The 13,942-nt window shown below is 50.7% G+C and overlaps 1 long non-coding RNA gene across 3 annotated transcripts in view; it reads left to right on the top strand.

Moving 5' to 3' along the window:
* Positions 1-13,942, top strand: part of LOC138492759 (uncharacterized) — a 450,582-nt gene that overhangs the window by 82,074 nt on the left and 354,566 nt on the right. For 2 of the 3 annotated variants that reach the window (XR_011276260.1, XR_011276259.1), the window contains exon 3: positions 12,372-13,524. This is a non-coding gene — a long non-coding RNA (uncharacterized lncRNA). The remainder of the gene's footprint in view (positions 1-12,371; positions 13,525-13,942) is intronic. The other variant, XR_011276261.1, reaches the window with a different exon arrangement.

Genomic DNA, 13,942 nt, shown 5'->3' with positions numbered 1-13,942 from the left:
GTGTTTCTCCATGTGTGTTGCATGCATTGACCCATGTGTTGTGGAAGGACAGGATGGAAGTGAAATTTGACAGTGTCACTCATGTGTCCTTGCTTCCAGTCTAGGGTATATTGTGCTGTACCCTGATGCTTGTGTTCTATGTCTCCTTCTACGCAGCGTCAAGTGAAGAAGAGGGCGGAGACGGCGCTGTGGAGCCAAGCGGCGGGGATGCCTCCACCGGGCAGGGACGCATGGCCCAGCCACCCTCCCAGGAATTACCATCATCCGGGAGCGAGGGCCTGGTGCCGCGTCTGCCACAACGGCTGTGGCGGAAGGGCCGGGTGAGCCCCCACAGGGGCTTCCAATGGCGGAAGACGGTGTGGAGACATCCAGGTTGGTGGTCTCCACAGAGGAGGAGGAGCCCGCTACTGAGCCGCACATGGGGCCTGGTGGGGGTAGTACCACTGGTGCAGGTGGTGCAGTCCAGGGCCAGGGTCAGGAGGCAGCACAGGTCACCGCGGAGGGGCCTGTGCATGTCGCTGACCTTGACCCTGTGACTGCACCATCATGCACCAGCAGGGAGGCCCCGTCCCAGGCCCGTCCGCAGGTAGGGGAGAGTGCCATGTCACCTGCCTCTCCACTACCTGCGGGCGTGGAGTCCCACGACCGTTTTGCCGCCATCCTGGTGGGTGCCGAGTTGCAGACCCAGGTCATCTGTGATGTCGTGCGTTTTTCCTGGTCGGAAAACGCACGCCATCACAGAGAGCAGCGTCGTGACGCGGCACTGCTGGGAGGGGCCATGGTCGGTGGGTTCCTACATGTGTCGCGCACTCTGGCGGACCTCTCCTCCTCTGTGGAGGCTATGCGCCAGTCTTTCTCCGCATCGTCTTCCGGCCCAGATTCCACCAGGGCCCCCTGTGGACCTGGCCCGACCAACACGGCCAGCTTGGTGGAGACCCCATCCCTGCCACAGTCGGGAGTCGGCAGTCCAGCAGGGGTGGACCCCACAACTGGAGACCAGCAGATGGAGGATGTGCAGGCCCCATCGGACAGGGCACATGGTCAGCAGCAGCAGCAGGAGGCTGTAGGTGGGAGCAATGATGGCTCGGGGCCATCGTCATCGGAGGGGCAGGCATCGGCCGGAGGGCAGGAGGACCCTGGACAGGATGTGTCTCACGTGTGGCAGCGGTTGGGCCATGCGATAGATGCGGAGCGGCGGCGGGCGGAAGCGGAACGGCTCACGATGGTCAGGGCGGAGAACTCCATGCGGAGGGCCCTGAGGCGGGTCGTGTGCCTCGAGGCCATTCGCAGGGACCTGGGGATCCAGATGACATCGTCCCTGCGAACCCTCGGGGCCGTGGAACAGGACCGCCTCTGGGACATCGATCAGGAGTTTGATGATGCCCTGGCCCGGGACATCAATAAGTGAGCCGTGGGACTAGCCCGCCGCCATTGTAAATAGTTTTTAGTGTTAAGTTTTCTTTTCGTTTTGATTTATTTTGGGGTGATTGGACTATGCCCCACACATTTGTATATAGTTTGTTTTGTAGGTAGATTTTTAGATAGGTTTCATTTCTTTCGTTGGGCTCATGGACCCTTGACAATGTGTTGTACATAGTTGGACAATTGTTTATTTGGAACTTTTTATTATGATTTCACCATGGAGCAATGGATTTTACTTTTTACTTTTCCTTTGGATTTGTTTTGGTGGACATTGATTTTGGACCATTTTACTTCTTGATCTTTTGGGATTGCATCTTCAGTTCGTTTTTCATTATTTTGGACATGCATTTCTTTTCATGTTTGTTTGATTTTTTTACCTTTCATTTGATTGCTTTGATTTCGTAAATAATACATTTTTATATTTTTATTCCATGTGTGGGATTTGCTCATTGGGTTCATGCATGTGAAATTGTGGTTGGGGGACCTGAGTGGGGGCCTGCTGGCAGGTGCCCCTGACTGCTGGGGGGTGGGGGTGCAGGGGGACATGAGTGGGACATGAGTGGGGGCCTGCTGGCAGGTGCCCCTGACTGCTGGGGGGTGGGGGTGGGGGTGCAGGGGGACATGAGTGGGGGCCTGCTGGCAGGTGGCCCTGACTGCAGGGGGGTCATGCGTTGGTGATCAGTGGTGCAAGCTGACATGTGGCTTGGCTGGGGGGCATGGCCATGGTGGATGGGCTGCCTGCCGGACATGACCAGGGGTGCGGGGTAATCCCCTGTGGTGTGGGCTGCCTACAGGGGCCGTGGAGGGTGTAGAGGGGACACCTGGGAGGACCCACACTGCCAATTCACGTGTAGGACTCCCCGGCACCCCTGAAATACACGTACCCAGCCCAATTGCGTGTAACACTTCCCGCTCACCCCTGAAATCCACGTACCCTGCACTATCGCGTGTGAAACTTCCCGCGCACCCCTGAAATACACGTACCTAGGCCAATCGCGTGTGAAACTTCCCGTGCACCCCTGAAATACACGTACCCCGCTCCCCCAGGCCCGATCGCGTGTATTACTTCCCGCGCACCTCTGAAATCCACGTACCCTGCACTATCGCGTGTGACACTTCCCGCGCACCCCTGAAATACACGTACCCAGGCCAATCTCGTGTGAAACTTCCCGCGCACCCCTGAAATACACGTACCCAGGCCAATCGCGTGTGAAACTTCCCGTGCACCCCTGAAATACACGTACACAGCCCAATCGCGTGTGAAAACACCCGCGCACCCCTGAAATACACGTAACCCGCTCCCCCAGGCCCGATCGCGTGTATTACTTCCTGCGCACCCCTGAAATCCACGTACCCTGCACTATCGCGTGTAAATCTTCCCGCGCACCCCTGAAATACACGTACCCAGGCCATTCGCGTGTGAAACTTCCAGCGCACCCCTGAAATACACGTACCCAGGACAATCGCGTGTGAAACTTCCCGCGAACCCCAGTAATACACGCTCCCCGCTAGGCGTTTGCTGCAGCCCTTTGCGCTGGATTGGGGATTTTGATGGCTTTTCCCTGCACAAGGGGCGTTCTTGGGGGGCGTAACTGGCGCTGCTGCAGGGTCGCTGCGCCACGGCTGGTTGTGGATGTTGGAATCCATGAATACGCTGTGCGCCTAAATGTGTTTTGGCGCACACGGCTCGCGCAGACTGCAGCACGCGCACACTGCGCCAGCCGCGTGCGCCACTTGTGCGCTGAATTCTATGAATTACCCTTTCTGTCTTTATAAAAGACTTAAAAGGTGGCTTAGATGACAAAGCTTGAAGCTCAGTAACCCTGCAAGCAGAGGTAATGGCTGTGAAAAACACAGTCTTTAAGGAAAGCATCCTAAGAGGACAGAAATGCAATGGCTTAAAAGGAGCACCCACCAGGAAGCTCAAGACTAGGTTGAGGTCCCAGACAGAACAATGAAGGGAACTGCGGGAGGATATTAGTCAATCCTTTCAAAAACTGAACGACAATAGGGACCTTGAAATAGAAGCCTTGTTCCGGCAAGGACTTAAAAAATGGACAGCACACCCAGATAGTCCTTGGACGTAGAAACCTGTAGCCTCTGATGGGTTACAGCACAGATGGTGCGTCACAAATTAAAGGGTCAATTCCTTTATCTATACACCAGCTGCAAAACTTGTTCTAACAGCAGCAGTATAGAGATTTTGTTGCTGGCCTTCTGTCCGAAAGCAACACCGAAAGCAACACCTACATGAGGTCTTCCAGAAGGTCCCAATCTTTGTACCTCTCCGAAACCAGGCGTGAAGGTTGAAGATCTTGATTTCTGGGTGCGAGAGCTTTTGGGGAAGATGAATTGGAGAGCAGATGAACATTTCCAGAAGTTGTGGGTACCATGTCCTCCTGGCCCAATCTGGAGCAATCAGGATCATGATCTTCCCAACCTTTCTCAACCGCCTGAGAACATTAGGAATGATGGGGACTAGTGGAAGCGCATGCAAAAGTGGAAATTCCTAGTCCATTACAAACACGTCCCCTAGAGCTCCTCTCTGAGGAAATTCCCTGGAGCAGAATAGGTTGCATTTCCTGTTGACACTGTACGTGAACAGATCCACTGGACGGGTTCCCCAAAGGGCGAAGATCTCTTAATGGACTTCCTGAGCCAACTCCCACTCGTGGGAGACTGTGCTCTGCCTGCTCAGAGCGTCCGCTGCAGTGTTCTCTTCTCCGGCTAGCTGAATGGCCGATAGAGAGGTTCCTTCATGCAGTGCCCAAAACCAGAGCTGCATTGGTATTGACCCTGCACCTTCTCTCGTTGAGGTAATATGATATGATATGGCATTTATAACGCGCCTATACACAAGTGTTTCAAGGCGCGACGAGGCAATGGGGGGGAACAAAGGGAGGACAGAACGATCTTACTAGGCCAGGTGTCATTCAGATCGCGCAAGTGCATGGGAAGGGGGGAAAGGAAGAGTGCAAGGAGGGAAAGGGAGAGGGGGAAGTGCAGTGCATGGGAAGTGGAATAAATAAGATAAATAAAACACATAACAAGCAAGTGGAGGAAGTGCGGACAAACGCTGGAAAGGGGACTGAAGGGATACAGAAACAGTCCCCCAAGTGCAGGGGTTGCCAGGGAGGCAGTGCAGGTGGGCAGTTGACAGGGCCTGGGCCAGAGATCAGAGGGGTGTCCAGGTAACCAGTGCAATTTCAGTCAGGAGTTCAGCAAGGGAGGGGAGGAGAGAAAGCAGAAGCAAAGAGGAAGGTTTTGAGGTGTTTCCGGAACCGGAGGTGGTTCTCCTCGAGTTTCAGGGAGGCAGGAAGGCTGTTCCAGAGAGAGGCCCCTGCCGAAGAGAGTGATCTGCCACCAACTCGTTGCTTGGAGAAGCGACTGACCCTGAGGGAGTTGGAGGCAGATGGGCGAAGAGCTCGAGAAGGAAGGTATTTAGGAAGAGAGAGTTGAAGGTATTTTGGCGCCAGACCCCAGAAGGCCTTGTGTACAATGCAGAGGGTTTTGAATTTAATCCTCGCAGCCACTGGGAGCCAGTGCAGAGATTTCAGTCCGGGAGAGATACGATCCCTGGGCTTGAGGCCAAGGACAAGTCTCGCAGTCCTGTTCTGGATAAGTTGCAGAGGGCGGAGAGTGGAGGCAGGAAGATTTAGTTAGAGGCTGTTACAGTAGTCCAGCTTGGAGAGGACCAGGGCTCTGGAGACAGTGAGCTTCTGGGGGAAGGATAGGAAAGGAAGAATACTTCTAAGGAGGTGCAGCTGGTAGTGTGACCTCTTAGAGACGTGAGGGGAGAAGGAGAGTGCAGAGTCGAAGATGACCCCAAGGTTTTTTGACTTGCAGGTGGGAGTGGGAGGAGGGCCAAGAGAGGCCGGCCAGAGAGCTGCAGGGAAGGAGGGAGTGGGTGTGCCGATGAGTAGAATCTCAGTTTTTCTGGCATTTAGGCAGAGGTCATTGGCGGCACACCAGTCCTGGATGGCAGACAGTCAGAGATGAGGGAAGGAGCGGAGGAGGCCGAGGGTAGCCTGAAAATGAGTTAGGTTGTCATCCGCATAGCACTGAAAGTTGGGACAGAGAGTGGCGATGCGGTGGGCAAGGAGTGCCAGGTATTGGTTGAACAGCCAGGGAGAGAGGTTAGATCCCTGGGGGACACCACAGGTAGAGAAAAAGATGTCGGAGAGGAAGGACCCAAGTTGGACCTGGGAGGGTCGGTCGGAGAGGAAAGAAGTCAGCCACGCCAGAGCCAGACCAGTGATACCCAGGTTGTCACGGAGACGGTTGAGCAGGATGGCATGATTGACAGTGTCAAAGGCAGAAGAGAGATCAAGCAGGATAAGAACGCAAGGGGTGTTAGTCGAGGTTGGAGAGCAGGTCTTCACGGATGTTCAGGAGAGCAGTTTCCGTGCTTCTGGCAGCTCTGAAGCCAGACTGATGGTCATGAAGACAACCAACAGATTCCGTGTGGAGATTGAGTTGGGAGATGGACAGTTTCTCCAGGAGCTTGCCCAGGAAGGGAGTTATGGAGATTGGGCGATAGTTAGCCGGGCAGGAGGGGTCAGCAGAGCGTTTCTTAAGGAGAGCGTGCACAAGGGAGTGCTTCAGTGGGTGGAAGGGAAGACTCCAGTGGCAAAGGAGTGATTGCAGAAATCCGCCAGGGCAGGAGCTAGGGAGTCGATGTGATCCTTAATAGTTTTGGAGGAACAGGGGTGAACCTGTTTCGACGAGACTTTCATGGATCGGACTTGTCTAGAAACCTCGTCTGGAGAGAAAAGGGGAAAGGTAGAGAAGGAGGGAGGAGGGGTGGCAGCAGAAGGGCCAGAGGCAGAGCAAGGAATAGCGGGAGGGGGGTGAGAGGAGGAGAGTGAGGACAGGATGTCCTGAGTTTAAGAAATGAAGTGAGAGGCCAGTGCCGTGCAGAGGGCCTGGGAAGGGACAGGAGAGGTAGAGACTGCGGCAGGATTGGCCAGTTCCTTGCAGATTTTAAAGAGTTCAGCCGAGTTGTTAGATGACGCAGAGACGCGGGCTTGGATATGAGCTCTCTTCTTGGTGAGGACAGAGAGCTCACCACCGTAATGTCCATCATTATCAGGACATTCTTTCTCCATACAGAGGGCAGGAAGGCCATCAGTGCTACTCTGGTTGGCCTCAGCTCCAAAAGGTTGATGTGAAGTTTGGACTATGATGTAGACCAGCGTCCGCCGATCGACAGACCGTTGGTATGTCCCCCCCAACCTGAGAGGGAGGCGTCCATAACCACCGTAATCTCCAGCCATGGTTGCCAAAAAGGTTCCCCTTGTAAGATATTCTCTTTGCAGGCCCATCACAGGAGATCCTGGGCACCCTTGCTCGGGATCCTACTCCTCCTAGATCTATCCGCCGCCTTCGATCTGGTGGACCACCAAATCCTTTGCCAGCATCTCAAAACGGCCCCCCACTTCTCCGATGCAGCCACATCCTGGATAAGCTCATTCCTTGCCAACAGATCCATGAGAGTCTTCTCACCTCTTGCCGCTGCTGACCCAGCACATGTCCCTTGCGGAGTCCCACAAGGCTCGTGCGTATCACCCACGCTCTACAAAGTCTTTACTAAACCACTCTTTGATATTGTTGACCATCTGGGTGTCACTTACACAAATTATGCTGATGACACCCAGATACTCATCCCTATCACTGGTGACTATGTAACTGACGTCAAAGCTCTCAATACAGTCTACACCGTCATCCAGGCCTGGATGGCCCACCACGGTCTCTGCCTAAACGACGAGAAAACTGAGCTACTCATCCTAGGTTCTCAATCCAAACTTGCAAAACTTGACAGCAAATATGATGTTTTCAACATTGATGGGAACATCATCAAGGTCACCAAGGTCACTAAAACACTTGGTATCTATCTAGACTCCACCCTCTCTCTCACTAGACAAACCAACTCAGTAGTCTCAGCATCTGCGTACACATGCAAACTAATCAAGACTTGCCGCCCCTTCTTATCCATGGACAATTGCTTGATCCTTGCCAGAACTCTCATCTTATCCAAAATTGATTACTGCAATGCCCTTTACCTGAGAACTAGTCAAAAAAACATCGACAAACTTCAGGTAACCCAGAGTAACGCCATCAGGGCGGCTCTTAACATACCTAGGCGCGCCCACATCTCCTCCACAAGACGCATTTTACGATGGCTCCCTATCTCACGGCGCATTGCCCTCAAAACACTGGTTCTTAGTTACAAAGCACAGAATAACACTGCACCGACCTACCTGTCAGAGCGCTTCACACAACACACAGCCCACAGACCTCTAAGATCTGCACAAGCACATACACTCATCATTCCTAGCTTCAAGCTCCAGACTGCCAGAGGCTCGAGCTTCCCAGTCCTGGCAGCAAAGCTCTGGAACTCACTACCCAATGATCTCAGGAATGTCCCCTCCCTGCAAGCCTTCAAAAACAGAGTAAAACAATGGCTCTATGAGCAAGACGAAGCCTCAAGTCACCTTTGTGTAAACTCGCACTGCATGCTGTGCCACTCCGATCACCTCTGTATATAGTGGGACGACTAACTTCCTTGTAAATTGTATGCATATTATATTTCTTTGCCCTATGTATATTTAATTTGTAATATGGAACTGCCTTGCTGTAACTTCACTGTAACCCTTCTAAACATGCGCCCTGATGCCCGTGGGCAGGCTGCGCAATATAAATAAATAAATACAAATACAGATCTGTCATTCTGCTGGAGAACTGCGCCCATTGGGATCTGAGGGTCCACTGAAGGGATCTCATCCTCAGTCGGGCTTCTGGCCCCCAGAAAAATGCAGAATGCCCAGCAACCATTAGAAAATCGAATGCTGGAAGACTTGGAGAGTGACCATTTTGTGCTGGTCCTTCCTGAGGAACTTGTTCAAGCATCTCAAGTCCAAGATGGGTTGCAACCCTCCATCCTTTTTCAGAATCAGAACATAAGGAGAGTACCAGCCTTGATTTCTTTCCACTGCAGGTACTGGTTCGATTGCACCTTTCTCCAACAGGGCTGAACTTCCTGTAAGAGGAGCGGATCTGGTACTTTCAAGGACTGGTCTCCTGTGGGACAGTTTGGAGGTCTTTTCAGAAAAGTGAGGCAGTACCCTTGGGCAACTGTTTGCAGTGCTCAAGCATCGGAAGTAATACTTTGCCACTCTACCACATGCTGGGTTAACCTGCCCCCTACCAGAGTTTTCAAAGCAGTTTTGAAGCCACAGAGACTGCAGATGGCAAAGAGGCAGAGGATGTAGTGGTACCTCTGCATCCATGTCCTCAGCAGCCACAAAGCTGTCTCCTTTGTCCCCTCTGGGAAAATTGACTCATTCTTCCAACAGAGAAGTAAAAACTAAATGTCCGGTTCTTCCAACCTTGAAAGAAGAAGTGTATCGACCCGGCTGAGGTAGTCTAATTGCAGCATCAAGAGATTTAGCAGCTGCCTTAGAGGACTGTCGTTTCTCTAGGCTTTCCTCCGCCTTGGATCCAAATAGTTGTGATCCCTCGAAAGGCATGTCCAAAAGCCTGGACTGCACATCGGGTGCAAAACCTGACTTGCTCAGCCAGGTAAATCATCTTGAGAACAGTACTAGCAACCATGGAGCAACTCACACAGTCTGCTTTGTCCATGCCCGATTATAGTGATTGACACATGGCAGCCTTACCATCTTGAATGATGTTCAAAAAGTCCTCTCTCTTCCCGCTCAGGTACATGTTGTGCCGCCATAGCAATCACCTCCCACAAGGTATATGTGAACTTGTCTTAGGCACAGGTAGCATTGAACGCCTTCAGAGTCATGCTTTCAGCCGTGAAGACTCTCTTCCCCAGGGTGTCCACCCTCTTATCGTCCCTGTCCGGTGAAATTGTAGGGTACAGCACCCCCTTGGAAGCAAAAGTGGCTGCCTGTACCACCAGGTTTTCTGGACATGGGTGGTTAGACCGAAACTCCAGGTCAATGGAGGAAGGCCTATATTGTTTGTGAAATCTTTATTCACGGCAGGAGTGGGGTCTGGTTTTCTCCAATTGTCCAGGACTCTATTCTTAACTGCTGTATGGAATGGAAGTATAGGGTCCTTAGGCAGCCCCTTATCCAGAATGTAAGTTACGTCATCCTGCTCATAGTCCACCACAGATCTTCCCCAGCCCAAATACTCTATGACTTTAGACATCACTGATTGGTAAGATGCATCAGCATGACTAGATCCCTCAGGTGTGTCAAATTTTATTTCAGGGGAAGTATAAAGTCCACTGCCTTATTTAAGTGCGTCTACCAGGTCCCTCATCCTAGATTCCTCAGAGATGGCCTCTTCTGGGAGACCAGGAATGCCATAATACAGCCCAGAACCAAAAACAGGGCTTTCCTCCTTCACCTCCTCCTCATAAAAGTATTTTTTAGCCTATGGTTTAAAAACCTTTGATGAGCACCAAGAGAATGCCGAATGCTTCGACAACCACCTTCGAAGTAGGTGGGATTGACTTCGACACCTTCGCTGGGTTTGGCTGGAATGGAGATGAACTTTTCTCTCGAGGTGTCGAGACCACAGTGGCACTCGAGGGGCCTTCAAGGCCATTCTGTCTGGGCACTTGGGTGCGTGAACAGTAGCTTTTGACAACACCCTGCAGGCCTTTGGTGTCATGGGGGTCCATAGTCTCTTTCGACTTCTTTGAAGGGGTAGGTGATGCCGCCTTTACAAAAACTTCCAGAATTTTCTGTCGGAATTACTCCACTCTGCTTTGGAATGCCCTTTTACTAGGAACGCTTACCCATTTTCCATTGGGCGAGGAATCCAAAGAGGTCGATCGAGAGCAATGGTGTCTCTTTCTGGATTTCTTCGAGAAAGATGACGAAGAGCGACGAGACCTTGACCTAGAATGCTTCGCATGTCTGCGTCTCTTGGATCGGTGAGGAGAAACATCTCTCGAGCTCTTGTCTTCGGACGATTTAACCTTCGATGGAGTGATCAAAGCAGATTTGGGGAAGGCCTGCCCAGGACGAGTTTCCCCTTCCTCTTTTTTAAGGCTTTCACCATCATCGATTGACACGAGCCACAGTCATGGACTTTGTGGCCTGATCCCAAGCGCCAGAGACCTACTCAATGGGGATCTGTTCTGTACATTTTTAGAACCACAATCATGAAACCCATTTTTATGGTAGATGAAGACATTTTCGACAATTTCTTTGAAGTGCATAGAAAAGAATGAACGCTGAGGCGAGTGAACGGTTTTGAGCAGGCTGTGTGGAAAAACAAAACTGAGGCAACGGGCACGGTACGTGCCATTTATACCAACGCCGTCATGCTCGACACGGACGGAGGCCGTCGAGGGACACGAAGTCGGTGATGACGACGCACAGCGCACTCTGCTGTGAAAAGTTTCTGAGCCTCAAGCAGGATATCGGAGTATGTCAAAGATGAGGAATACGTGGGAGGACTTGTTTAATCACGCAGCACCTGCAGTGGCGCTGCCTTGTGGGGCCTGATGGTGCTATGCCAGTCGGCCTGGCCCTCTCCATCATGGCTGCATGCACCTTTGTTTGTTCTTTTGGCACCCGAGTGCCCTGCTTGCCTCGAGGTGCTGATTGGCCCTCTCACGCTACATATGGCCAATCAGCCCTCATCAAATGCCCCTGTCTGACCCTGCCCGGGCCTGGCTGGACCGTTGGGCCCCCCTTTTGCTCTCTCTCTCCTCTCACCACCTCCCAGTATTCACCTGCACCGGGGGCTCTCCATGACTTCCCACGCAAGACACACCAGAACGTTTGGCCGCTCCTAGCTCTTTCAAATGATGGTACATATTTGCCACTCTTTGCATAACTTCGATTCTAGGTGCTTACTGGATGTGTCTATCCTGTCTCTCACTTCCACCCCCACCTTCTTTATCTCTGCACTTACTTTTTCGTCTTACCCCTCACCCCACCCCCCATTCCCTCTCTCCCTCTTTCTTGTTTAAGCTCTTGCATAGTGTAACGACCGTCAGGCACGTGCATTCATTTATTGTCCTGTTTTAACAGTTTGTTTTCCTCATTTCTGATGTTGTACCTCTAAATGCACTGCACATACCCATTCTGAATGTACCAATGACTATTAAGAGTGTTCAATCCTTGTATTCACTCCCTGCGTTGGAGCGCTTTGAAACGCTTGTTGCTAAGTGTATAGGCGCTATAAAAATGACCAATAAATAAGGTTTGAAGCAGCAATATTCAGCATTTAGACCAGTTGCAGAGGTAGAAAGGACAACTGGGTGAAAAGAATTGTGTATAGCATGCATGCGACACCTGGTATGAATACTCATTTACAGGTTGGCAAGAGCCAGTTTCTAACTGGCACATTTACCTGAAGACTTCAAACACACACCACATAACATACGCTATCAAAATGGACGCATGTCACTTACTGTAGACTAATCATTGTGCACTAGCTGCAGGCAATCCTTATAGAAGTGGTTTGAAAATAGATTCTCTTAATTGTTGTGGTTACAGCTATTTCAATGTCCAACCAGATCCCAAAATTTCATGTGCATTTCGTGATGTTTTGGATGCAAGGAGCCTGCACTAAAACACCACCCCTCCATTTGGTGCATGTATACATTCCATTTCCTAAGGGTAGTGAAACGCACAAATGCAATTACAGATAGTCACTGTGCAGACGGTTTGACAGCGTCCAAAATACTTTACTGGACTCCGTTTGGGGCATGGTGAAGTGTTGTGCTTTTTTAAAACAGAAAATCCCTATATGTCATCAGAAACACAAACAATGAAGAGTTTAGTTACTGAATTTTTCATACAGCCAAATAATGTCAGATCTGATTCTGGAGTAACCGTGTTCCATAAAACTTATTTTACTGCAGAAATCCTTGTTTCGCTGCAAGTATTGTTACACAACTAAGACTTGCTTAAGTTGTACTAGCTTTAATTGACCAATTACATTTCTTTCAGACATCTTGTTTGGAAGGTAGAAAAGGCCATTATAAATCACTTTACCATCGGGAAATTCACAGAACGCAGAATCTGCTACTGATGGTTACCACGTAGATGCAAACCTTCAAGAACGCCTCCACTTGAGCAACAACTATGAGCGAAAACCTTTGCGCTCCACGTGCCAGCAGAGGGGACGAGGACGAGCCGTTAAGATGGCGGATAGATCCCCTCCGTGCGCCACCACATCTCGAGAATACACACCCCGAGCAGCTCCATCAGCCGAGCGTGACTCCACACCCCGAGCAGCTCCATCAGCTGAGCGTGACGTCAATTACCGCCGCGCCACTTTCTCAACCAAGCAGCTCTTGCGGGAAAGCCGGGCTGATCTTCGAAGAGCCTTAGCCCTATATTGCATCACAAATAGGAAATTGGACCACTGCAGAAAAACAAAACGAGCATTACAACAACAACAAACTGCTGAAAGATGGATATGGACCAAAGACATTCTACTTCCTATTGGACTCACACTGATCACCTTTCTTGTGAACATCTTTTTGCAGCACCAAAGATAACGGTAATAAGGCCTGATATCCTTTATGCATTGACAAGCTACAATTAATGTGACAGTGTCCAAATGTAATGTTGCTGCGTAGAGTGTATCTCTCACTGTCTTGGCAAGTATATGACAAACTGCCTCTATTTTCCGATCCCGAGAAAGCCAGGCACCAACCCGATCCCAAGAAGACCAGTCATCAACCCAATCCCGATCCCAAAAAGACCAGTCATCAACCCAATCCCGATCCCAAAAAGACCAGTCAACAACCCAATCCCGATCCCAAGAAGGCCAGGCACCAACCCAATCCCAAGAAGACCAGGCATCAACCCAATCCCAAGGAGGCCCATCAGCCGAGCATGAATCCACACCCCAAACAGACACAAACAAGCAGCTATTGCAGAAAAGCCAGGCTAAAGTACGAAAGGTATTAGCCCAATATCGCACCATAAAAAAAAAATTGCGCCGCTGCAGAAGAAGAGAGAGCGCATTAAAAAAAAAACTAAAAGAACAAGAAAATGCTGCAACATGCATATGGAACAAAAACATTGTAGTTCCTATTGCATTCACAATGATCAACATTCTTCTGAACATCTTTTGGCAGCGCCAAAGATAATGGTAAGAAGGCTTGATATCCTTTATGCATTGACAAGCTACAATTAATGTGACAGTGGCCAAATGTAATGTTGCTGCGTAGAGTGTATCTCTCACTGTCTTGGGAAGTATATGACAAACTGCCTCTATTTTCCTAAGTCACACTGCAGGCACATTTCATGGGTTGCTGGTTTAATTTCCCACAGCGGTCACTAGTTCTGTGTATGGGGATGACACTCCATTCTCCCTTCCCCCATCTCTATGCCCTGCTCCCACCTATCTTACCGCCCTATCCGTCTCCCCACCCCCCTTTCCTTCTCTCCTCTCAAATATTTCCCCACATCTTCCCTCCATTCAGGCCGCCTTTTTACTGACCCATTCCCTCCTTCTCTCCCACCTCTGTCTCCCCCCACTCTATTGCATCTTCTCTCTTACTCCACTG

The sequence above is a fragment of the Ambystoma mexicanum genome, chromosome 10 (genome assembly GCF_040938575.1).
Source record: "Ambystoma mexicanum isolate Mex_15411 chromosome 10, UKY_AmexF1_1, whole genome shotgun sequence".
NCBI lineage: Eukaryota > Metazoa > Chordata > Amphibia > Caudata > Ambystomatidae > Ambystoma > Ambystoma mexicanum.
Note: the sequence above shows the minus strand (reverse complement) of the source record. Positions and strands in the feature narration are given on the sequence as shown.